The sequence below is a fragment of the Sarcophilus harrisii genome, chromosome 2 (genome assembly GCF_902635505.1).
Source record: "Sarcophilus harrisii chromosome 2, mSarHar1.11, whole genome shotgun sequence".
Lineage (NCBI taxonomy): Eukaryota > Metazoa > Chordata > Mammalia > Dasyuromorphia > Dasyuridae > Sarcophilus > Sarcophilus harrisii.
The window spans coordinates 471,006,595-471,032,043 of NC_045427.1; positions in this window are offsets into that span (position 1 = coordinate 471,006,595).

Below are 25,449 nucleotides of genomic sequence, written 5' to 3' on the forward strand. Positions count from 1 at the left end.
AATTAATTAGGATTTTTAATTAATTTGTTCTAATTCCAAGACTTGTGCTGACATGATGATGTGGGTCCAGTTAGAATAAAAATGTTTCCCAGAACAACTTTTTTCCTATCACCATATATGATCATAGTTTCAAATACTGGCCTTTTTCTACTCATCTTGAATGAGTCCTGCTAATTAGGCTCACAAAAATATTTTTAAAAATTAAACGAAAGTATAAAAGTGAAAAGTCTTAGGAAAAAAGAAACACTGGTTAGAGGAAAGTGATTGAACTTTGAGTCAGAAGGCCCAAATAGTCAGGAGGCAGATCCCAGACTTAGGATCAGAGCCCTCATAGAAACTGTAAGCTTCAACTCTTTATAAATTACCCAGCACACTCCTATGACTTTTTCTCTTTCTCTTCATAGCTCTGTAATAATAAATCACTTTCCATTAAGATAGAACGATCACGATCTTCCATCTCCCATTTTCTCATCTCCATCATCCTTAATACTGCTATCGTAGGGTCCCATTTCAACCCAGCGTATCCTTCTCTGTTATATTCTCAAATTCCAGTTCCATAGTGAACAAACTTCCCTTCATCCTGGACATCTTTCTCTCCCATTCCTTCTTTTTTACTAGCCTTCACTAAGATCTGCCCCCATCCCACCATGCTAGCACCTTCTCTCTAGCACTGATCATACCTTCTCTTACATCCAAGAAAGAGATAATGGTTTATTTGACTTAGAAAATGGTTTTCTCCGATGTCATGTTACCTCTACCTGACATACGTACTTCCACATATCACTTTACAATTTATAAATTACTTTGGCATTATGATATTTTCAATTTCACAACAAACTAGCAAGCATTATTATCCCCATTGTAAATAAGGAAAGTGAACATCAGAAACACCGTGACTTGTTTGAGATCACACAGCTAAGAAATGGCAAAGCTAGAATTCAGGTTAGTTATTCTGACCTATTTTCTTGCTTGATTTCAATACCTGCAAGCGTGCATACACACACACACACAGTGTCACTTGGCTACAATGATCCTTGCAGTCCTGAGGTTGGCCTGTTTACCTCTTATTTCTTATCTGTCTTTCTTCTGGATCTGATTTACTTCCTGTCAATGATCTAAGTTCCAAACAATTCTTGCCCTAAACAGAGCCCCGATCTAGAGTCCTTGCCCTGACTCTTGGCTCCCATACAGAGTGGCATTTGGAGAGGGTTACTCCTCATCTGGAGAGAGAGAAAAATACTCCTTCCTGACCTTCATCACTCAGTAACCTTTCTTTCTTTCTTTCTTTTTTTGCTGAGGCAATTGGGGTTAAGTGACTTGCCCAGGGTCACACAATTAGGAACTGTTAAGTGTTTGAGGCCAGATTTGGACTCAGGTCCTCCTGACTTCAAGCTGGTGCTCTATCCACTGCACCACCTAGCTGCCCCATAACCTTTCTTCTTTAGAGAACCACTCAATTACATTTTTCATCCATTCAAAATTATGGTGGTTGTGGTATCTCTCTGTCTCTGTCCCTCTCTCCATATATTGATTCTTTCCCTATTTCCTCCAAACATACCTAAATCTCTCTGTTTCTTTCACTTAAAATAAAATGTTCACTTTAATAGAAGATACTATTCCCTCAAGATACAGAAGTATATTTCTCCTTCCACATAATTCTTCCTGTTTTCATTCAAATACCTTAAATAAACTTTCTTTACTAATTGTTTCCACTTTCTTTTCCATTTACTTTTTTCAACTCTTTGAAATATGGCTGGATTGAAACTGTTCTTTTTAAAATCACCAATGACTTCTTGATTGCCAAATCTGATGGTTTTAATTGAGATTTGATCCTCAACTTATTTATTGCATTTAACCCTGTTAAGCATCCTCTCTTCTTAGTTTACAGTTCTAGGATTAAAATCAGAAGAAGAAAAAAGAAGAGGAATAGCTGGAGGAGGAGGAGAAGTATGAAAGAGAGAGAGAAAGAAAGAATATGTGTTCTTTCATGAGAATTGCATGAAAATGTAAGTCCTCTCAAACTCTGGGAAAGTCTATATTTCTGTGATTTTGTGATAGGAAAACCTACAAAATGGCAAGAATGCTCATTCATTATAGTCGTCTAAAAGTAGAATGTTAGGGGGGGGGGGGGAAACACATGGAAAGCATACAAAATTAGAAAGGCCCCTAGAAACTATTGAGTTTAACTGTCACATTTTGTAAATAACGAAACTAAAGCACACAGAGGTTATATTATTTATCAAATAAAATGCCTTATTAAACAGATATCAGAACTGAGATTTGAACCCAGGTCTTTGTATGTCAAATATAGTGCTCTTCTCATTTTCCTGTCCTGCCTCATCTGAATATTCAAAATATCCAATGCCTGACCCTGAAACTTTTTAGAAATGAATTATAAATCATGACCCTTGCTTTCACAGACCTGGTAACCAGTTATTTAGATATGGCAAAACCTCGGTAGCCAGTCTGAGGAACTAGTGAAAGAGAAGGAGACCATGATTATCATGTCCTAACAAAAACAGTGAACTGCTCCCAAGCATATTGCTGGGACAAAAGCATCCAAAATGTCCCTGCAGATCAGAAGGGAAAAAGACTAAAAACTTCTTAGTGAAGGCCATTCTCTGATAGTATCTGCTAAAGTCTCCTCTCTCCACAAATTGATACACTGTAAGAAATAATCCAAGATGAGAGGATAAGCTGGGGTGCAAAATGGAACCCTCCTACACTAGCTTCACTAAGGCAAAAGCTTTATTTTCTGGGGGAGAAATAAGTCTAGAATTATGAGATATTTTTGAAACCTTTGGAAAATCCCACTTTAATCACTCATGACAGTTTGACATTTTTCCAGCTGTTTAGAAGCAGTAGACAAGTCAAGTTATTCACTAGGGCAGGGGTTGGCATGCTGGGATATGTGAGAGCTCTAACTTACTTCCCTGTCATTGGTTCATTGTGGCTTTGAGCAACATGAAGGAAAAGAAAAAAAGACTCTAAAAGCTTTTGTACCACCTTGTACCATCTGTGTTCTGGGGTTTTGAAAGCAGAAATGGAAACCTTCATTTCAGCAATTGGTATAATTCCCGGCTGCCCCTCACTCCAAGTCCCAGCTCCTTCTCTTTACAAGAATAAATAACCTTTGTGTAATGCTTTAATATTTGTAAATTGTTTAAGATACACTATCTCATTTGATTCTCACAACCACCTGTGAGGTGTTACAGTATTCATCCCCATTTTTATAGATGAGGAAACTGAAATTAATAAGGAATAGTAAGAAATTAGTAAATTACTGGTAGTAAGAAGTTAAGTGACTTGCTTAGGATCACACTTCTTCTAAGTGTTAATGGCAGGGTTTTAACTCCATTAACAACTAGGAATGAGTGTTTTGACTTATTGGAACTTTCTATCATTAAATCCATAATTTTATTTAAAGGATTGTTTTATTAGCTTATTGAGAAGAGAGGGGCAAGGTAAGGGAAGATTCCCTCCCCCCCTTTTCTTGGTCTCTTCTCTGGCTACAGTCATTTGTTAGGTGAGAATTATAACCTAATTATTGTCTAGGTTATTGTTTCTTGTTTATTATTTTTCTTAGATCATTGTGTTTTGTTGGGAAATGAAGGTGCAGAGAAAGTTTTTTTTTTCCTTCCTTTTTGGCAAAGTATTGGAAGAAAAACATGACATGTGGATCATGTTGAAGGAGCTCTCAAGGCATGTAAATGAGTTATTTACAGGGGTTTGGTTGGATACCCTGCCTTTCTTTAATATTTTTTTTCAGGATATCCTTTTCCTGTAAAAAAAAATTCAGGGGTAGTAAAATGACTAGACATGCAGGTTTTATTATATCATGTGTTAGAAGGCTGACAAGACAAATGAGTTAAATAAAATCTCTGCTACTCATGTGGTAGCTGCTTTTGGAGGTAGTCAGTGTGCATGGAAATGTACCAATATTGCCCGGCTCCTCTTACAAGAGAGAAACTTCCTGCCTGTCTCTGTCAACTCCTGAATAGTTGGCTCAGAAATCTCAGCTGAGTATGGCAGATTATCCAGATTTCATGAGAAGGAGATGTAGGCTGATTCAAATATCTTCCCTGGAACCAAATGAGCAGAAACTGCTCAAAATTCCATCCTCCCTGGACTAGAGTGCTTCCTTTATTCTGATCAGCAGGGAAGATTTCATTCTTATTTGAAATATATTCCCATTATTTAAAATTTACCCTTTCTGCCTCCATCCCAACCGGAGCCAGCCCTGGGGAAGAAAGTGAGACAAGAATCTGATCAAAATGAAGTGGTTGCATTTGGAGTGAGATTGTAACAGCTTAGAAATCCTGAGCCCTTCCCTAAGGTCCTCCTGATGATTAATGATAACAGAGCAGTCTCTATTGTGTGGGCAAAGAGGAAGGAAGGAAGAACTCTCTAAAAGGAGAGGACATTCAAGTGCTGACTCCTTGAGCTCTTGGAGGACTGATATTTAACCCTTGACAAATGAGGTAACTAAGGCTCACAAATGTTAAATGACTGGCTCAAGGTCACATAGTTGTTAGGTGGAAGAGATGGAGAAAAAGAAAGGGGAAAAGGGAGGGAGGCAGGGAGAGGAAAAAAGAGAGAGACAGAAAAACTGAAAGAGAGAAAGAAAAAGAGAGAGACACACATAGAAACAGAGACAGAGAGAGACAGAAAGAGAGAAGCAGAGACAGAGACAGAGAGTCAGGCAGCAGCAATGAGAGACACAAAAAGAAAAATGAGAGTGTGTGTGAGAATGAAAGTGTTTGTATGTGTAAGAATGAGAGTATATAGGGCAGCCGGATGGTTCAGTAGATAGAGCACTGGTGTTGGAGTCTCAGGAGATTTTGAGTTCCAATTTAGCCGCAAACACTTGCTAACTTATTTACCTGTGATTGAATAAAAAAAAACACAAGAATAATAATGAATATTGTGTATTTGAGACTGAGAGAGAGAGAGAGAGAGAGAGAGAGAGAGAGAGCGAGAGAGAGAGAGAGAGAGAGAGAGAAAATACACACTTTGGTTTTATGATATTGTAGTAAAAACATTTTTATTCATCACACACCTGGAGATAAAAGAAGTTATTTCTAGCCTCATAGGTTGGTGTGGATAATTCAACTGAGAATGATGGTAAGAACATTCAGCTAAAAAAATAAAACTATGTAGCTAAATGCCTATGAGACCTTTGACATTTAAGCTTTCTAGGCATCAGTTAATTTATCAGTAAAGAGTAACAAAACCTATTTTCTAAGAAATTAATAAAAATAATTATGATTATGACACATTTATATGTTTTACAATTTATTCAGTGCTTGTCTCCTAACAATCCTGTAGTTAAGTTGATATGTGGTTTTTTTTTCAGTTTAATTGAATTAAACAATTATTAAATTACTTCTCCATGAAAGGAGAGGGTGAAGGAAGGAGGTACAAAATAAAACCTAAAAAAAACCTCTTCTTTCAAAGAGCTTTCCATTTTACAGAAACACAGTGGTTATTATTAATAACATTAAAAGAATTATAAAGTAAAAAATAGAAAATAGATAAAATAATAAAAACAAAACAGTGAAAATCATGCATTTGAAAAGATGGGTGGCTATCTATTACATTATTAGTACAGGAGACATACATGGATATAGAAGGCTTAGTTGGGCAGGGAAATGACTAGTGAATGAAATATTTTGTAGTGGGATGAGCCTGAAACTGGAAGTGAGAAAAACTAATCTAGCTCTGGCTTTATAATGCATAAGCTCTTTAACTTTGGGCAATTTACTTTTCTGTACTGGGGACTCATCATTCATAAAATAAGGATAATGATAGCCATCATGTTTACTTTTATAGCTATATTTTGAGTGTCAAAAACGAATATGAACATGTTTTGAAACTTAAAAGCACCTTAGGAACTACTTTAAAAAGCATTTTACAATTGCTTTTGAAAGTGCAATTAAAAATGAGCCTTGGTATCTTTCCTACCACTACTCCCCCCAATCCCTGGATGTTCCCATCCAACCTGTGGATGTGTCCTAAGAAATTATGGCCTTGCCAATGGCCTGAAGCTTTCATATGTATGGTTTCTTTCCATTAGAATATGGGGTCCTTGAGAACAGGAATTACATCTTGATTTTCTATTTGTATTTCCATTGCTTAGCATAGTTTTGGAAAAGTATTAAGTGCTTAAGCATTTCCCCCCTGCCAATTCATTCAAAATAAAGATATTTTGCTTTAATACCACTTTCTCTTTTGCCTCTCTCAGCATATGTTTAGCACCAGGAATCAATATGAACATCTTCATAATTGTTATATGGGAAATTATTTTAGCAGTTTCATTACTACAAAGTATCTCTTCATAGCTAAAGTGGTTTATTCATTTGAAAGAGATTGGGAGCATAGCAGGCATTAATCTGGATAGTTAAAACCTATCAATTATCTGGATCGGTCACATAGACGCCACAACATTTTCTGAAACTTTGCATCACGCCTTCATGCAGTTAGGCTGTCTAGAAACTGCCTTCCAGGATATCAGAGAAGTCTGTACCAGCTTAGGTCAGAAGCAAAGGCAAGTGCTTCATTTTAAGGACTAACCAATCAGGGAAAAACCGTGGTCCATAGGAAGCTCAAATGACAGGCCAGTGGGTGGCTGATGGAATTCAGGCTGGAACAATGTTGCCCACCCCTGGCATGAGCTCTGTTAGAAAGCCACAGTAAAGAACTTCAATTAGAAGTATAGTTAGGATGGAGTGACTGAGATTTTATACTAGGGTTCTGAATTTAGAGGATGCTGAAAGTACTTGCAGTCTTTCCACAGCTGTAAACATTTCATCTTAGTACCTAATAAGCAAGAAGAGTTAAAGTAAGAAGCCATCAGAAACTCCTCACCTATCTGCCCTTCTTTCCCCATTTCCCCTAATCCTAAACAGGAACAAAAACCCAGTAAATTGCCAAGTCTGTCTTATTTCCCATTTGGCTCCTCAACTTAGAGGATACTTCATGCCATTTGTAGCAGGATGCAGTTTGGGACAATTGTCGAGTTATAGCTATGGCATCTCCTGGGAAAATACTAAATGTGATGGCCAGGTGGACATATTCCTTACTTTCTTTTGGATTATTTGGATATGATGTATAACTGCCAAATATCCAGGCCCAAAGGAAGCAAACTCAGCAAGGTAAGAGGAACTGTGGCTGGCATACATCCATTAAAGAATAATCTCTTGGACATGAAATGGTTGTTTCATTTTTAACCAAAACCTAGTGCTTCTTGTTTTATAGCATTTCCCCTGGTCTACTCTGAACCCGATCTCCTTGAATTTGTAGTATTGCTATAACTAAGTGAAATTAGTAATATTTATTAAGCCCTTACTGTGTGCTATACACTGTTCTAAAATCAAGAGATATGAAGAAAGACAAAAAACAGTTTCTGACCTCAAGAAACTCACAATCTAATGGTGGAAAAAATATACACATGATTATGTATGAACAAGATTAATAGGGGAAAATTGGATATAATCACGAACATTAAGAAGAACAAGGAAAGATTTCTTGCAGAAAGCAAAATTTTAACTGAGATTTGGAAACCTGAAAGGAAGCCAGGAAGCAGGAGTAGGAGAATATCAAGCATGGGGAACAGCCAGTGAAAATGCATGAAGTTGGAAAATGGAATATCTTTGAGTGGAACAGTAAAGATGCCAGTCACTGGACAATAGTATATATGGAGAATAAGATATAAAAAGACTGGAAAAGTAAAAAGAGACAGAAAATCCCCCAAAACCCAAGAAGATTTTATGATTTGAGTTTAGAGTTAGTAGGGAGTCACTGAAATTTATTGAATGTGTGTGTGTGTAACACTTTTGTATTTTAGACAGATCACTTTAGCAGCTCAATTCAGGATAAACTGATGGAAAAAGTGATTTGGAAGGTAGACCAATGAGAATATTACTGTAATAGTGCAGGAATGAGGGGATGCGGTTCTGCACAAGGATGGTAGCAGCGACAGAGGACAGAAGAGGACATATGAGAGCTATGCAGGCAGAAATGACAAGACTTGGCAATTTACTGGGTTTTTGTGGTGAGAAAGAGTGAGGGACTGAGGATGACCTGCGTTTTTGAGCCTGTGTGAACTGAAGGATGGTGAGGGGGTTTGAAGTCCTATAGACAAATCTAATTAGAGTATCTCAGGTCAGGACTTGGAGTATTCCCTTTCCCTACAAAGTGATTTTTTTATCCTTTTCTCTACTAATTGCCCTCCAAATCCTAGTGACTATGTCTTATCCATATCCATACATCCCCAATCCAGTGGGAATGCTTGGGCAACATGACAAGTAACTTTTGCTTTGTAGACATCAAATCAAAATAAGTAACAGAGAAGCTTCTCACTTCTAGATATGTCCTGCTTCTGAATACTGAGTTAGAACTGGACTTTTTATTGCTTCTAGTGATCTTCAAGTCTTGGGAAAATATTGAATTACATAGTGCTGCAGGGTCCTGGCCAAGCCTTAGGTGGCAATCTCAGCAGTGGTGTGGCTTTGAATGTGTCTGGCCAGCTTCCCTCACCATGGATAGGTTGGGTAGGAGTTGCCTCTAAAGGCAGGCAGAAGAAGAGCATTTGTTTGTGAGTAGGGGGTGTCTGGGTCTGTCTCACACCTCTCCCATGACCGACTAGACCCCCAGACTGTGGTGTTCACATAGGCAGATGGCACCTGCCTGGTTGTTGTCCTCAGCTCTCCCCTTCCCCCACCCCAGTGACAGTGGCAGCTGCTGACAGATTTCCTCCGCAGATGGAGACTCCCAGTATTCTGAGCTAGAGCTGGCCCCTGGAGTCCAGTGTGAAGCAGACCCCACCATACTCTGAGCGAGGGCCTGCAGCACATCCTGAGAGATGCTAGAGAGCTAGAGTTGCTCAGCTTCCATCCTTGTCAAACCTAATAAGTGATAACTAAAAATTAGGAGAATATAGTCGCAAGATGCAGCCGCTGAGGTGTCCTAGAAAATTTTAGAAAATATTTGTCATTTTGCCAGCTTTTAAATTGACAGGGAATTTGGACAACCGATCAACCAACCAGCAAAAATGTATTAAGCATTTACTATATACCAGGTGTTGTGCTAGACTCTAGAGATATGCCAAAAACTAAAATAGTCCCCACCCTAAAGGAGCTTACATTCCATCAGGAAAAACAACAGGTGCACATATAAATCAAAGGACCATATATTCAAAGTAAATGTAAATTAATGGAGAAGGAGGGAGGGTCCTGGCAGCTGGGGAGGGTGGGAAATCATAGAAGGTCTTATGTAAGAGATGATATTTTAGTAGAGTTTTGAAGCAATCTAGGGATCCTAAGAGTCAGAGTTGAGAAGAAAATATATACTAGGGCTAAAAAAGTTCCTAGCTCATGTGAAGGCAGAGAAGTGGGAGACAGAACATCGGGTATGAGCTGTAGTATGGCTAAAATAGAGTGTATGAGGGGGAGCAGTGTGTATTCAGCCCACAAAGGAAGTTTGGAACCAGATTGTGGTGTCTTTAGAATCCAAACAGAAGTTTGTATTTGATCCTAGAGGCAAGAGGGAGACATTGAAGCTTTGTAGGAGACCTGTATTTTAGGGATATCCTTTGGCACCTGTTTGGCAGAGGGATTGGAGATGGTGGGGACAGGGCCCAGGGAGACCAATTAAGAGGCTATTGAAGGCATTCAGGCAAGAAGTGATGAGGGCTAGAACTAGTGTAATGATTGGATAAGTGGAAAGAAGGGGGCAGATGTTGTAAAAGTGGAATTGACAAGACTTGACAAGGATTGGAGTCTAGTGTGAGAATCAGGAGTCAAAGGTGATTTCAAGATGGTGACTCTGGAAGGATGGTGTTGCTATGGGCAGAATTAGGGAAGTTAGGAAGGTGGGTTTGGATGAAAAAAGTTCTGTTTTGAAAATCTCAGATATCTCAAAGTGTCCCCTCATTTGTTTAGAGCAAGGGGAAGGAGGATTAAGAATCTTACCATGCATTGAAAAAAAGCACTTGGTTGTGATTAAAAAAGATAGTAGATTTGGGAATTGGGGGATTTGGGTTCAAATTCTACCTTTGTTGTCTAACACACATATAACTTTGGGACACAACTTCTTTGGGTCTCAGTTTCTTGATCTGTAAGTCAGGGCCAGTTGGCTTCCTTTCAGCTTTAAATCTATTATCCTATGGTCCCCTTTCTAAGTCTTACTTTCTTTGAGCACTTTGAACTTGATTATTTTGAAGTATCTTTCAATTGTGATTCTTATAATAGCCTGAGAAACAGGGGAATTATCTCAAATAAGGATTATAATAAATAGTATGGAAAATATTATTTACCCTGGAGCCATGTGAATGAGACTCTAGCTGACAAAGATATCTTCTTATTTCTCAATCATCTCTTATTTCTAGGGAGCGCATTATATTTCCCCACTGTTGTAATCCAGAAAAATCTCTGGTTTTTCAAGTCTAGACTTCCTCTATCCAATGAACCATCTGTGTTCTAGCCATGCACTCTTCCAAACCTTTTTCTGGAACTCATCAAACTATAATTTTCTCTGCTTGGAGTCTTTCACACAAGAAAAGGCTATTTCTTGGCTGATTGATGGCCTGATTTTGTCCTAAGAAAAAGGAAATACCTGAATGGGACAATAGTCCTCCCTAGAAGGAATGAATGAGTAAATGAAAAGTAGTGAGTGCCTATTATGTGTCAATCACTGGACTATTCTGATATGTGGATTGAACATGAACTCAACATGAGCTGGCAAAATAATAATCAGGATAAGATGTTAGCCCATGGCATGGCTATTATGTTTTTTTTTTCCAGCAATCTGCTATGGGATTCAGAAGCATGGGACATCACAGAACTAGAGCTACTTTGCTTGGTGTCATGGGATACTCTCCCTATTCCTTCCTATCTTCCCCCAAAGGAGCATGACTTTCATTATGGACTTGTAATATTTTGTATGGACTTGTATTACTATTTTAGGAAGAAAAATTTATATCAATTAAGTCTAGTTTGGATCCTAGGGTCTAAATTGAAAATCAAACAAAAAAATAAAGGGCACAGTAGATAGAACCTGGACCTGCAGTCAAGAATATCTGAGTCCCAATCCAGCTTCAGACAGTTGAATGTGGGACCTGAGCACATCATTTGACCTCCATTTGCCTCAGTTTCCTCAACTATAAAATGAGAATAGTGATAGTACTTACCTTCTAGGGTTGTTGTAAGAATCGGATGAGATAGTGATTGTAAAGCTCTTAGCACAGTACTTGGCACATGGAATGCACTATTGACAGACACGTTTAAATAGTCTGTAAATCATTTTTAAATGTCAGCAACAGACTTACAGGTCTCATCAGAGAGGGAGAAAAAACAAACAAACTAGGTTTCCTCCACCCCGCTCATGTGTCCTCATCTATTTATCTTTTCAGCCATTATGAAAAAGAGGGAGGTGTGAATCAAAGTGATAGGAAGTAGGAATTGGAGAGGAGGAAAGAAGGGAAGAAGAAAGCCAGAGAGCTTCAGTAGAAGCATTTATTCTACCTCAGAACTGGGAAAGTATCCTTAAAACCTTCAGAAGAATTTCATGTGGCCCACATTTCACATGTTTCTCTTCAATTTCCTTGTCCCTCATCTACAAAACACAGAGATACCCACTCTCTCTTGTTAGGGGGTTTCCATGAGGCTTAAACAAGAAGGATAGTAGGCTTTGGAGTGAAAGGGACCTTAAGAAATCACTTCCACATTTTACTGGTGGGAAAATTGTGGCCCAGAAAGATTGAGCAACATGAGGACAAAACTGAGAATCCTTTTAGACTTAAGCTGAAGTTAATATTTCCTGCTCAGGTCATACTGGGAACCAAGTAGAAACTGTCTCTGGAACTTCAGGAGTAACTGAGGGCTACCAATCTATTTGCCTGTTCTCTGAGCATTGAGGGGAACTGAAGCAACTGGAGACATCATGTTCTTTGTACAGAATCCCATATCAGGTCAGTGATTTTTCAGGGATGCATTAATCTGTTAAAAAATGTATTTGGATATTCACCCTCAGTAAGAGCTCCCTTTCTTTTGTTTGGATTTCAACACAAGACATCTTCCAAGGCATTGGCAACCGCCTTGGGCAAACATATACTTTCCCTTTAACACCTCACTCAGTGGGTTGGTGAATAAAGTAATTGTTCATGTCATGAAATCTTACATAATTTTGATATACATGTGAGAGAAATCTGGTCTGAAGAACAGCCTTTAAAGCTTTGTTTCGCTCTACTAAGTAAAATTCTTTCTTAAAATCAACAATCAACAAAAAGGGATTTTATATGCTCTATATATTTTAGTCAATTATACATAATTGAAGGGTTGTCACCTGGAAGAAGGATTAGGCTTGTTCTGTTTGGCCCCAGAGGGCAGAACTAGGTATAATAGTTGGAAGGAGAAAAGAGGCAGATTTAACAAGAGGTCTAATTTACAATAAAACTCATTAACAATCAGAGGTGCCCAAAGTGCAATGGGATACTATGAGATGTAGAAGATCCCCCGCTCTCTCAAGATCTTCAGACAGAGCTTGCATACTTGAGTATTTTGTAGATGGGTATCTCATTTGTGGGTTGGGATGGAAGGACTCTGAGGTCCTTGACAACATTGAGATTCTGGGATTCTTACATGGGTATAATAACACTTTGATATTCAGACAATGACTATCTCCCAAGCTTGACATATTCGGGACTCAGTAATGATGCCTGTCCTACTAAAAGATCAAGGGTGAGGTAAGGAAAGGGAATTTGGAAGAGTAAGACCAGAGACCTGATGTCAGCATTTCCTACTTGAGAAGGATCCAAATTAAGAATATTGTACTTTGAATTTTTTAAAAATGAAAATGCTAACAATGATGATGGTTTATATTTGGATAATTAGAATTTTAGATAGCTAGCTCATTTAATGATTGCATCAGTCCAGTGCCTATGAGTTTTTTTTTTTTTTAACCAATCTTTATTGATTAATTGTATCTGCCTTTCCTCTTTTCCTCCTCTCCCTGGCCAGTTTGGATGGTGGACATTCTGGTACATTGGAGGGAGCCCTGACTCAAATGTCAGATCTGGATTCAAATCCCTGGGCAAGTCACTTAACCCCTCTGACTTTCCTTACTCATAAAATGAGAGGGTAAGATTAGATGATGTCTAAGGTTCCTCTTAGCTCTAAGCCTCATGGATACCATTTAATAATAGAATTATAATTGCTCTTCAGTCATTTCAGTAGTGTTAGGATCATTTTGGCAGGTTTTCTTGGCTAAGACACTAGAGTGATTTGCCATTTTCTTCTCCAGATTATCTTTCAGATGAAGAGACTGAGGCAAATAAGGATAAGTGACTTGCTCAGAGTCATACAGCTAGCAAATGTCTGAGGCCAGATTTGAACTCAAGATCTGCCATTCCATCCACTATACCCCTGAGCTGCACCCATATGGTACCCAGTCTTTCTAGGTGATCTCCCATACAAGTTACTAACAAGATCAGAGTAGAGCTGGAATATTCAGGGTGGTATGGCTGTGGATTGAGCAATAATAGTTTCTTCCTAATCATGATCTTCCTACCCTGTCCAGATGCTTTTAACTTTCTATCCCTTCAGCCATTATAAGAAAGTGGGAGATACAGAGGCAAGTGGTAGGAGTGTAGGTGTAGGTCAGGGGGAGGGGAGGAAGGGAGATTAGGGGAAAGTCAAGGAACTTCACTAGGCATCTGCCCCATTCAGAGGTGAGAGAGTGCTCCTAAAGCCTTCAAAAGAATGCCATGTGGATTTCTTCTCACTTCCCTTTCTTTCTCCCTTAAGACACAAAGACCATTATGTATTATTGGTTAACATCACTAGGCACAAATTTTGAATTGTGCCTCATTAAACATCTTCTTTATGCAAAGCCTGTGCTGGGTGCTGGAGAAATCCTCAAAACAAAAATCAGTGACCGCAGGATGTTTATTTTGATCTATTAGAAAGATAAGATGTTTGAATATAAATATAACATTATTCAAGGAAGAGAAGAGTTATAATAATTAGGAGAATAAGAAGAGGTTTCCCATAGGAAGCTAAGAGGTAAAGGTGAGGAGGGGACATATTCTAGTTATTCAGGATAGTGTGTATGAAGGCAGAAGAGGGAGACTGAATGAAGAATTCAAGAAACAGATAGAAAGCTTGTTTGCTTGGAATGGGAGATGAAAAATAATTGTGAAAGTTAGACTGGAGCCAGGCTGTGAAGGCGTGTAAAGGCCCAGTTGTGGAATTCGTATTTTATCTTGGAGGATGGAGGGTAGCAGTGAAGCTTCTAGAGCAGGGGAACAACCCTGTGCTCTAGGAACATCATTTTGGCAGTTGTGTTAAGGAGGGATTGGAGAGAGTATGGACTAGAGAGAGGGAGACCAATTAGAAGGCTATTGAAATAAAAAAAGTCTTTTTGGAAGGTGGTAAGGACCTGAAGTAAAGTGGTGGCTGTCTGAAGGAAGTAAAGAATATGCATAAGAACAATGTTGCAGGGGCAAAAATCTATAAAACTCAGCCCTTAATTGGATGTGGACAAACATTAATTAAGCACTTACTGTGTCTTGAGTATTATAGGCTAGCCTGGAAATAAAAGATTAGATAGCATCCTTGCGTCCAAGGAGATTTGGTCTATCCAGACAAGATTAAGTACCAAACCTGGTGACTAAAATAACCCATTAGAAATACAACAAAGAGTTTTAAGATGAAGTGTTGAGGGTGTGTGTGTGTGTGTGAGTGTGTGTGTGTGTTTCTTACCAAAGAAACAGAGGCAGCCAGGGAAGGCTTAATGGAGGAGGCTGCATTGTAGTTGGTCTTTAAGAAATAAGAAGGAATTCAACAGTTCAAGATGGTATCCCTGACATAGGGAATGGCCTGAGCAAAGGCACCAAAGCATATGGTGGAGATAGGCTGTGCTGAGCCAAGACCACTCTCTCATTCATTCTTTGTATATACCCAAGGGCATTGCACTTGCCAGCCAGCTGAAGCTTAGGGGTAGTCCATGGCATGGTCTGTGCCTTAGTTAAGCTTACGGATGTTGGACCAGAGGATGGGAGCTTTTGGGAGAGTGAGGGTGGGGTGGGTGAGGTCCTTTGTGTTTTTGTTACTATTTCATTGATCTCTGTTTATGTTTCTGGAGAGCCTCCCATTCTTCTCTTCCAGGCTGCTGCTGCTTTGTCGTAAAGCTTCCAGCAAATCCCATGGGCCACATTCTCATTAAGGTCACAATGGTGAAAGAAATCTTTATGGCGGGTTGAGCAGGCTTTTGTAATGATTTGTGGATTATTTTTTCAGCTGATTTGCCAATGTCTACTGGGGTTATTTAAGCTAAAAGTTTTGTGAGCTTTTGTTGGCCCGAGGGGTGTGTGTGTGTGTGTGTGTGTGTGTGTGTGTGTGTGTAGAGCAAGAAGATTCTGAGGAGGGATAGGAAAAATGAGAAAAATTGCTTTTTCCAGGGATTTTAATGTAATGCTGTGAGACCCAAGGCAATTAAGAATCCAAGAAAGGTTGGCGAGTGGTGGATTCCTGGTGAATTGTTCTCCACTGGCTCTCTGTGCACTTTGTTTAATTTTCTTCCTGTCATTCCCAGACCCCTGTCCCCATTCCTCTCTGCCAATACATCTCTTCCTTTTTTGAAAGCACATCCTTTAAAAATGCACATCCTTTAGGAAGCCTTGGACAGAGTTCCTGCAGTTTCTAATCACTCCTTTGCTCAGCTGACTCTCTCTCTTGATGAGTCTGTCAGTAAGTCTTTATTAAGTTCCTACTATGTGCTGAGCATTGTGCTAAGCACTGGGGATAATAAAAAAGCAAAATACTGTACCTCCTCTCAAGTTACTGATGTTCCAATTGCAGTGATTACAGGCAAATGATTATTTACAAAAAAAGGGATAAGTTGGGGATAGTCACAGTCACCACTGTATTATGTCTGAATAGAAAGATCTGGAGGCTGAGAATGAGGTAGTTAGACTCAGTGACTTTTTAGGAAGCCTTTCAGCTCTAAATTGAGGATGCTATAATTTCTAGCTTTATATTCTGTGATCCCCTCTGCAATATTAGTTACCCATTGATCTCTTTGGAGGATTCTTATGTTAGTTAACCAACCAACAGTTTTTAATAGCTCACCATGCCCATCATGATGCTAGGCAATGGGGCAGGGAAGGACACGTGTCAATGTGACTTTTAGCTTCTCTAGATATCAGATTTTAATCTGTAAAATGAAGGCATATGGCTTAGATGACCACTAGGGTCCCTTCAACCTCAGGGTCCCTTCAACCTCAAGGTCTATAGTCTTATTATGAAAATATATGACATAGTCTATGTTTTCAAATACTTATAGCCTAGCAGGGGCATCTGGAGGTGTAATGGATAGAGTTTTGGGTCTAGAGTCAGGAAGAAGAGTTCAAATATAGCCTCAGATATTATGTTAATTAGCTACCTGTTAGTTATAGCAAGTTGCAAAAGCTTTTTCACTTTCTTCAGCTGTCTAATGAGAATAATATTAGTACCTACCTCCTGGAGTTTTGTGAAGATCAAATGGGTAATATTTGTACAAATCCATTAGCGTAGTGCTTCGCCACATAGTATATTGGTGCTATATAAATGCCTATTCCCTTCCCTTACACAAGTCATTTAACTTCTGTCTGCCTTAATTTCCCCTCCTAATATTGTAGGGAAGATAAAAATGAGACAATATCTGGAAAGCCCTTTGTAAACCCTAAAGCGCTATATAAATGTTGGCTATCGTTCTTGTTGCTATTATGGGGCAACATGAATTTAAATTAAATCCTGTCTCTCTTCTCTCTCCTTCCTCAAGATTGAGCCCATTTGTAGCAGATATTTAATATTCATTTTTAAAAATTGAATTTCTATAATTTAATCATCAGCTTTTCTAGCGCAAATTAGGCCTGTGTCATTCTCTTTGTAAGTAGTCTCCTTTCCCTGTCTCCAGACCCACAGCAGGGGTGACTCTCAGATGTTATTGGGTTGGACTTTTGTATCTCAGAGTCCATGCCTACTGAACAGCACATTCCTTTGCTGTGATTCTTTATGGGGAAAATCCAGAAGTCCACAAAATATCTGATGGATTTAGAGATTGCACATTCAGGAATGCACTCATACTATTCCCCTGCCCCACCCCTTCCGAGACATCACTGGATAGAAATAGATTAGGGGAATGTTGAAGGCAGAACCACAGAGAGGGATGTGAGTTACCGGTGAATGAAACTCTTATTGTCAGTGTACCGTAGAACAGTCCCTTCTTTTTCTACTTTTCTACCTCAGGCAGGGAGAGACAAAGAAAGGAGAAGAAAAGAAAAAAACCTAATGCCTTTGAGAACCAAATCAGAAATTTCTGTTTTTCTCTTATTACCAGTGAGATCTGGGGGTGGGGAGAGGGATGGGGGAATTTGCCCTAGCTCATCAACAATATGACCTGGCAGCCAATGAAAAGCTAATATGTCCTTAAATCCTACTGGAAAGACTTTTCAGAACAAGAAAGATGATAGTCTTATTGGTGCTATCTAAATGCTATTCCCTTCTGTGCCCTGTTCAGACCATGCCTTGAGTACTGCCTTCATTTATGGTCATTTTATTTTAGGGAGGATGTTGACAAGCTAGAAAATTTATAGAGGAGAGTGACTGGAATGGAGAAGGGGCTGGAGGTCACACATGGAAATTGGATGAAAGAAATGGAGAGTTTAGCTTGGCCAAGAAGAGACCTAAAGGATTTATGATAGATAATTTCAAGTATCTGAAGCACTATTATGAGAAAAATGGATTTGACTTTTTTTCTGTGCAAAGCCAGAAGGCAGAATTAGAAGCAACAGGTAGAAGTAGCTCAAGCAGATTTTAGCTCAAACTGTGAGGGAAAAGTTCCTAACACTTAGAACTGTCTAAAAGTGGAATTAGCTACCTCAAGAAATAATGAGATTCCCATCAACTGGATGTTGGATGACCACTAAAGCGGAATCTTACTCAGCTTTACATTGGATTGGATGCCCTTTAAAATAGTTTATGATTCTAGGTAACTTAGAAAGTATGATAGATTCAACAACTGGAAGGAATCTGCATTATGGAGCAGATTATAATCCAGATGAATCAAATTCTGATATATATGAGATATACATATGAGATATAACTTCAAAAGAGATATCCCTATAGAGATATAAGGGCAAAAACTGCTTGCACTTAAATAGCATACATATATATGGTATACATTTGTGTGTATATATATATATATATATATGTATATATATGTGAATAAGCACATGAATACATACACAGACACATACATATCTTGCTTACTTGTTATATTTCTGAATTTTTTTAAGAGACTTCACCATACAAGGTCTCTGCTCTAAGTAGTTGTCAAACTTTTTGGCCTCAGGGCCCATTCACATTCTAAAAAAATATTGAGTCTAAAGACCCCAAAGATTTATGTGTGTTATATCTATGAGTATTAATCCATATTAAAAATGAAAACTGATAAATTTAAACATTTATTCATTGTAAAATAATATCAGATTCATGACATGTTAACATAGCTATTTTTCATGAAAAATATTTTTTTCTGGAATAAAAAAATCAGTGAAAAGAGTGAAATTGTTTTACATATTTTTTCAAATCTTTAATATCTGGCTTAATAGAAGACAGTTGGAATCTCATATCTGCTTCTGCATTTAATCTGTTGTAATATGTTATTTTGGTTGAAGCATGGGAAGAAATACTGATCTCACGCAGATATGTAGTTGGGAGAGGGAAGCATAATTTAATAGCCAAATACCATCTTAATATTATTATGAAAATAGTTTTGATATTACAGACCTCCTAAGGGGATCTTAGGGATTCTCCAGGCATCTTTGGACTCCCTTTGAGAATTGCTGCTGTAGAGTTATCTATATTTACAAGATAATGGATGTTTTTAAGGCCATGTTAACCTGGCCCTTTCTCCATATGTGTTTTGCATATGATAATCATCTGGGCCATCCATATATTGGGCGTGCCCTTTGTTTACCCCCTCAGCTAAGTTATCAAGTTTGATGTGAAGGAATGACTATGATATTTAGAATATCTGTTTTGCTCTGCTCATGGGTATTTTCTTTATAGCATTAAAGTTGGTTACACAGTCCTAGAAGATGTGCCTCTGGGTAATAGAAACAAGTGTGAATGGAGAGGTGGGGAAGAGAAGCAATCATATTTTGTATCTCATCTTAAATTGGTGTAGTCCAACTATGGGCATTTATCTTTGAGGAATCAAAGAACGAAAATGATTCAAGTATATGTTAGTGTGTGTTGCTGTTTTTACATGGGAAGCACACTTTTCTTGATCATACAAAACTGTGATGGTAGGAGAGGCTTATTACTATGAATAATAGGGTAATAGGTTAACTTGGCAGAAAAATTACCCTAGTGCCTGTTCCCTCTAGTGCCAATAGATGAAGCACAATAGATTTTTCTTTTACTGATTCAAAACAGGACTTTAGAGATCTTTTAGTGATCAAGTGTTCTTGGTTTTTTCTTTGCATCATGCACCACTTTGACAGTCCAGTGAAACCTATGAGCCCTTTCTCAGAATTATATACACAAAACACTCCAGATTATAACGGATACCAATTGAATAAATTGAAATAATTCAATCAATAAACATTTATTAAGTACCTACTATGTGCTAGATATTGTGCCAATTGCAGGGGTTGCCCCCCCAAAAAAAGGCAAAAGATGTCCCTACCCTCAAGGAGCTCCCAATCTAATGCGGGAGAGACAACCTGCAAACACATATGTTCAAACTAGTTATGTGTAGGGTAATTAGGAAATAATTAACAAATGGAAGTCATGATAATTAAGGGGGTTGAGAAAACCTTCTTGTAGAAAATGGCATTTTGGTTGGCATGTGAAGATAGTCAGAGGAGCCAATGGGTGCAGATAAGAGGGAGAGCATTCCAGGCATTGTGTATCTACAGTAATGTGTAATACAATGCCTGGCACTATGGAATTGAATCGAATGGGTGGTCTAATAGGTTTGGAAGTTCCTCTTTAAGAGCAGTTTTAGGAAGAAGAGTCTTCTCTCTCTGAGCTGGGTTAGGTGTGATGTACTATAGAGATAGGGAGATGGATGAAATGACCTCTTAGGATCCTGTTAGACTCCAGATTCTCAGTCACTGAAGAAGGAGATTAGGCTGGTGATGGAACGAAGGATGACAGATGCATACCTCTAATGGCCAATTGCTATGTAGGCAGAGCTTGTGTGTGATCACACATTAGAGTGCATCCCTCACTGGCTGAGTTAATATATTCCTCTGCATATCCGCATCCTCTCCAAGCTCCTGATTATTCCACCCTGGGCTCCTCTCCCTGGTGCTGAAAGCCAGCACATATCACTTTCCAATATTGATGTGAGACCAAGCAAATGCTTTCATCCTCTTGGATGAAAATATCTGCCCTGTTGGGGTAGAGGCTTCTGATGGACTTTTCTTAGGCACTCCCACCAAATGCCCTTCTCCTCTCTTTTAAACCCTCATCCCCTTCATTACTCTTCAACAGTGGCTTTGCCTTTGTGCCTTCACTTATTCTTCCTGTTTGAAATGCTGTCTTTGTTCCATTGTGCATCTTGCCAGACAGTGTGGTACATGCAAGACTCTGAACTTGGTGTTAGAAGGTGTGGGTTTGAATCTTGCTCAAATATTAGCCCTTTGACTTTGGGCAAGTCATGTTTTACTAATTTAAGTTTCAATTTCTTTACCTATAAAATGGGGATAATAATACCTACCTCATGAGGAAAGCACTTCATAAACCTAAAAGCAATATAGAAGTATGAATTAGTATTTTTATTTTTCACAGCTCACTTCAAAATTTTCCCTCTCTAGGAAGCTTTCTTCAATTAATGCCATTAAAATTATATTCAGTTTGCACATGATAGTTTATTAATTTTGCTGACTAAGACATTTTTACGTGTGAAAGTTTTCTTGTTAGCACAAATATTTCAAACTTTATAAAGCAGGGGCCAGATCCTGCATGTCTCTCATATTCCCCAAGATGTTGAGTACAGGACTTAGCATACAGTAGATTCTCACTATATGTTTCCTGGGTGGTTGGCTCCCCAGTACCTAGTACAGGACTCTCCCTATCCTGAGGATTTCTAATCGGTTGCACTGACCGATTCCACAGATATAAATTTGGAAAAAAAATCTTTCTTCTTTTACTCTTAAAAATATGTGAGACCTTGCCATGAGAATTCTTAATATGGCAGATCCCACTTTCCATAGAACCAGAGGATCTAGTGCCAGATGGGACCTCAACAATCATATAGTTCTCCTCTTTCCCCAAGACCGTTTCCTATAAATAAGAAAAAGAAGGCCCCTAAAAGTGGAGTTATTTGCCCAGGCTTACACCACTATCGTAATGTCACATTTGGATTCAAAGGTGACAGACTTTTAATGGTTTTTTCACTTGCTAAGGTATAAGATCCTAAGCTTTTATACCCATGCATGCTATTCTCTAACTGTAGATCAGTTACCCTTTATTTCTATACAAAATGACTTTTTCCTCACTTTTTAAAATTTTAGTTCAGCAAGTCTTTCTCAGCCCTGTCCTCTTCCTTACTCCTACTTCTCATTAAAGCCATCTATCATAGGAGGAAATGCCTTGCAGTCTCACCAAGTCATTACCTTCTTCTTAATGTGTCAGTCTGTGTTTCCTCTTCCCCCATGGCTCTGTATCCAGCTGCCTTTTTACACCATGAGTAAGAGTCCCCAGGCATGGGGAACATCTTCCCTGTGTTCTTTTGTCACTTTGCTCCAAAGGGTCAGCAGAGTAATTGCCAGGAAAACTCACTGAGATGGGTTTTTTTTGTTTTTGTTTTTTTAATTTTTACTGAATTGCATGTCAGTGAGAATCCCTGTTGGGATATCGTTGTAAAATATTCAGATAAAATCAAGTATATTTCTTACAATAAATTGAGATTTTCCAAAATTAGAGTGGCTTTGGTTGCAGAGATGAGGTTTTTATGGGTATCAACCATACAGAGAAAAGGGGATAGCAGAAGCAGTAACTATTAGAGAAAGACTAAAGCAATCATTCTGAACACATCCTCTATAATCTTCTTGTCCTACACCTACTTTAATCTCCATGATTCAGTTTCTAAGGATGAGGAGAATAATCTGGTCTGACTGATAATTTGGAGCTCCAGGGGCTATCTACTCCAAATTGTATCTATTACAGCATTCTCAAGAAATGATGATTGGGCCTTTGCTTGAAGAACTCTAATTTTAGGGAAATCCACTAATGCCTGACAGTTTCATTTGTTAAGAATTCTTTCTTTGGTATGTAATTTTTATTTCATTTTTTTCATTTATCAGTTATTTGTTTCATATCTCTCCTATCTCCTTTACCCATCCATGCCTGACAAAACTCATTATAACAAATATGAATTGTCAAGCATTGGATATTGGTCATAGCTAAAAATGTATGTTTTATCTATCATCACTCCAACAAGAAGTGGGCAGTGAACTTCATTATAAATCCCTAGGTATCATCATTGGTTATTGCATTGATGAGTCTTAAAGTTTTTCAAAGTTGTTTTTACAACAATGTTATTACATAAATTGTTTTGGTTTTACTCACTTTACTCTGCATCAATTCAAACAAGTCTTCCCAGGTTTCTCTGAAACCATTTCTTTCATCATTGCTGATACACATACACAGACATATAGACACACACACAGACAGACATACACACTCGATACTTTCTTACAACACAATAATAATCCATTCCATTCTTACACCGCAATTTGTTCAGTGATTCCCCATCTGATATTGGTCCTTTGGTTTATACTTCATAGTGGTAGACTAGGAAAAAGACCAAACAAACAAATGTATATGCTTATATGTATGTGATTATATGTAGAAAACAATATTCATACACATTGATAGAATAACTCTATTCTGTAGATAAAGGTAGGACTTGTTACATGTCCTAATCTGTAAAATATTCTTATTTTTGTTTTACTTTTTTAGAATAAGTGACATCAGAACATCTAGGAAGAAAAGTCTGAGTGGTCCCATAGAAAGAATACTGAATTTGATGTCAGAAGACTTAGGTTGTAGTCCTACATCTGATACTGTTTGTGTGACCTTAGATGGGTCACTTCCCCTGGCTGGTTCTTTCATCTGTAAAATAAAGGGGTTGGGCTATCAATAAGGTCTGTTGCAGTTCCTATGATCCTAAGAGGAAGCCCACATACCCCAGAGAAATTGAATGATCCTGCTCCCCTCACAACTGCCCCCACATCCTGGATGGGGAGCCACTATTTTAAGAGTTCCATAAATGCTGATAATTGCTGCATTAAACTTCAGTTTATTATTTTTTTCCCGGTGCAGGTATGAGGACCGATATGAGACCCCCGCTGCATTTACATACAAATTGAAGATTTTTATTAATCAGCCCAGTAACAGGAATCAAACGGCAACACTCCATCAGGTCCTTAAATACATTGGGTGACATTTTTACCATGCATTAGCATGATAGGGCAAGCAGAATATAATGTAGCAATGATTGCTTTTCCATTGAAAGCACAAACGGTTTCATTTTTCCTGTCATCTCAAATAAGTGTTAAAGAGGGTTTGGAGGCTATTGTGTACCTTCCTTATGCTCGGGACTTACAAACACTGATGGCCACATTAAATAACCATTAGCAGCTCGGCTTAGATCAGGGCAGCATCCCTCCTCTTCAGAATTTATTCTTTGATTTAAAGTGAAGGCAATCTGTGCCTGCTTTCATAAAGTCCTTCGGCCCCCTCCATTTTTCCTCAAACAAAATGCATTACAACAGTAATTTTATGACTGTTAAGATAACTGTCGTTAACAAGCACTTAATTAAAATGTACAATAAATAGCAGGCTGCAGTCTTATCTCCTCTCCTGAGCTGCCGCAGCCAGAGCCTCCAATGCTCAGCCCTGCTGTTCCTCAGCTTGTTTGCAGATTAATTGCTTTTCTGTCTGGCAGAAGCCGCCTCTTCTGCAGCCAGATCGTAAATGACCAGATAGGGACTTTATCAATCAAGCTAGCGCTCCTGTGATCGCTTCTATTCAGCACCTTCTGCAGAGCGCGTGGAGGGGAACAGAAGTTAGCGAGATAGGCCGGGACATCTTAGTTTCGTGTGGTTGCCGCTTTGACGATAGCGCTGTCACCATTTGACACGGTGACGCTTTACGTATACAATGCCCTGGGAACCAGATGGGCTTCCTTTCTTTCTTTTGATTGTTCTTGAGTGGAGCGAACTAACCCTGAGCAGCTCCTGGGGAATACACAGGCCTGCACCAAAAAGCTGCCAGGGCCCTGGTTGGGCTGCTTTGCTAATCTCCCTCCCGCTGCTGCTATCTCTAGGCATCTGTCTACCTGTGGAGAGAGAGAAGCAGCTTTTTACAGCTTCCCTCTATTAATTGATATTTCCTTTGTAGTGTGCTTAACACAGAGCTTCCCTCTCCCTCCGCCCCTCCCCCCAACACGCTCCCTCCACCGCCTTAGAAGACCAGCAAGAGCCCAAGCTCTCGCAGCGTTTATGCTGCTTCCCAGATTGGGCACCCAGAGCGGCAACCGCAACAGGAAGGCATCGGGCTTTGGAGCAAATAGGAAGGCACCGGGAAAGGCTTTTTTCTTTTGCTGAGAGCTAGCCAGCTCTGTCTTGAGTGCTGAGACCTTCCTCCGACCCCCAGCCCTCCACTCCCTCCCACCCCCCACACCCCGCCACCTCCTCTTCCCGTGAGGGGACTGGAAAAGGGAATGGGGAATATGAGCAAGGCTACACATCATACAGCACCGGAACAAGTCATCCCAAGAGCCCGGCTGCAGTTACTAAGTGTGTTGTGTCCATGGAACCAAGCAGTACCAAATTTTTTTTTTTTTTTTTTGGTCTGAGAGAGAGATTGCTCTTTACCCAGGGGCAAAGAACCCCAAGAGAATGGTCACTTTGTCTCTTCTCAGCTATTTTCTGAATGTAGATGAAATTTTGGTTTTGAACATTGAGGACTGTACCTGCCCTGGGGTCATCATTTTTCTAAAGCAGACTATAGTTTCAGACCTGAACCTACCTCAGAAATCCCTAAAGAAATGAGAACTCAGTAATCATCTGAAGATTCGTTTAGAGACAGGAGTTCTTAAACTGGAGTCCGTGAAATTTTTAAAAAATATTTTGATAACTGTATTTCAATATAATTAATTTATGTGTGCTTTATATATTTTATTTTATGCATTTAAAAACTATTCTGAAAAAGGGTTCACTAGACTGTCAAAAAAGATTGAAAATTTCTGATAAAAAAAAAAAAAATCTCTACCACTCCAGGATCTTCTGAGAGTTTGGCTAAGTGTCTGCCCCCTTTGAACACTGGAAAATTAGCTCAGTTTAAGAGAACCGAGGGAATTAATTCTATTTAGAAAGACAAAGCAGGCAAT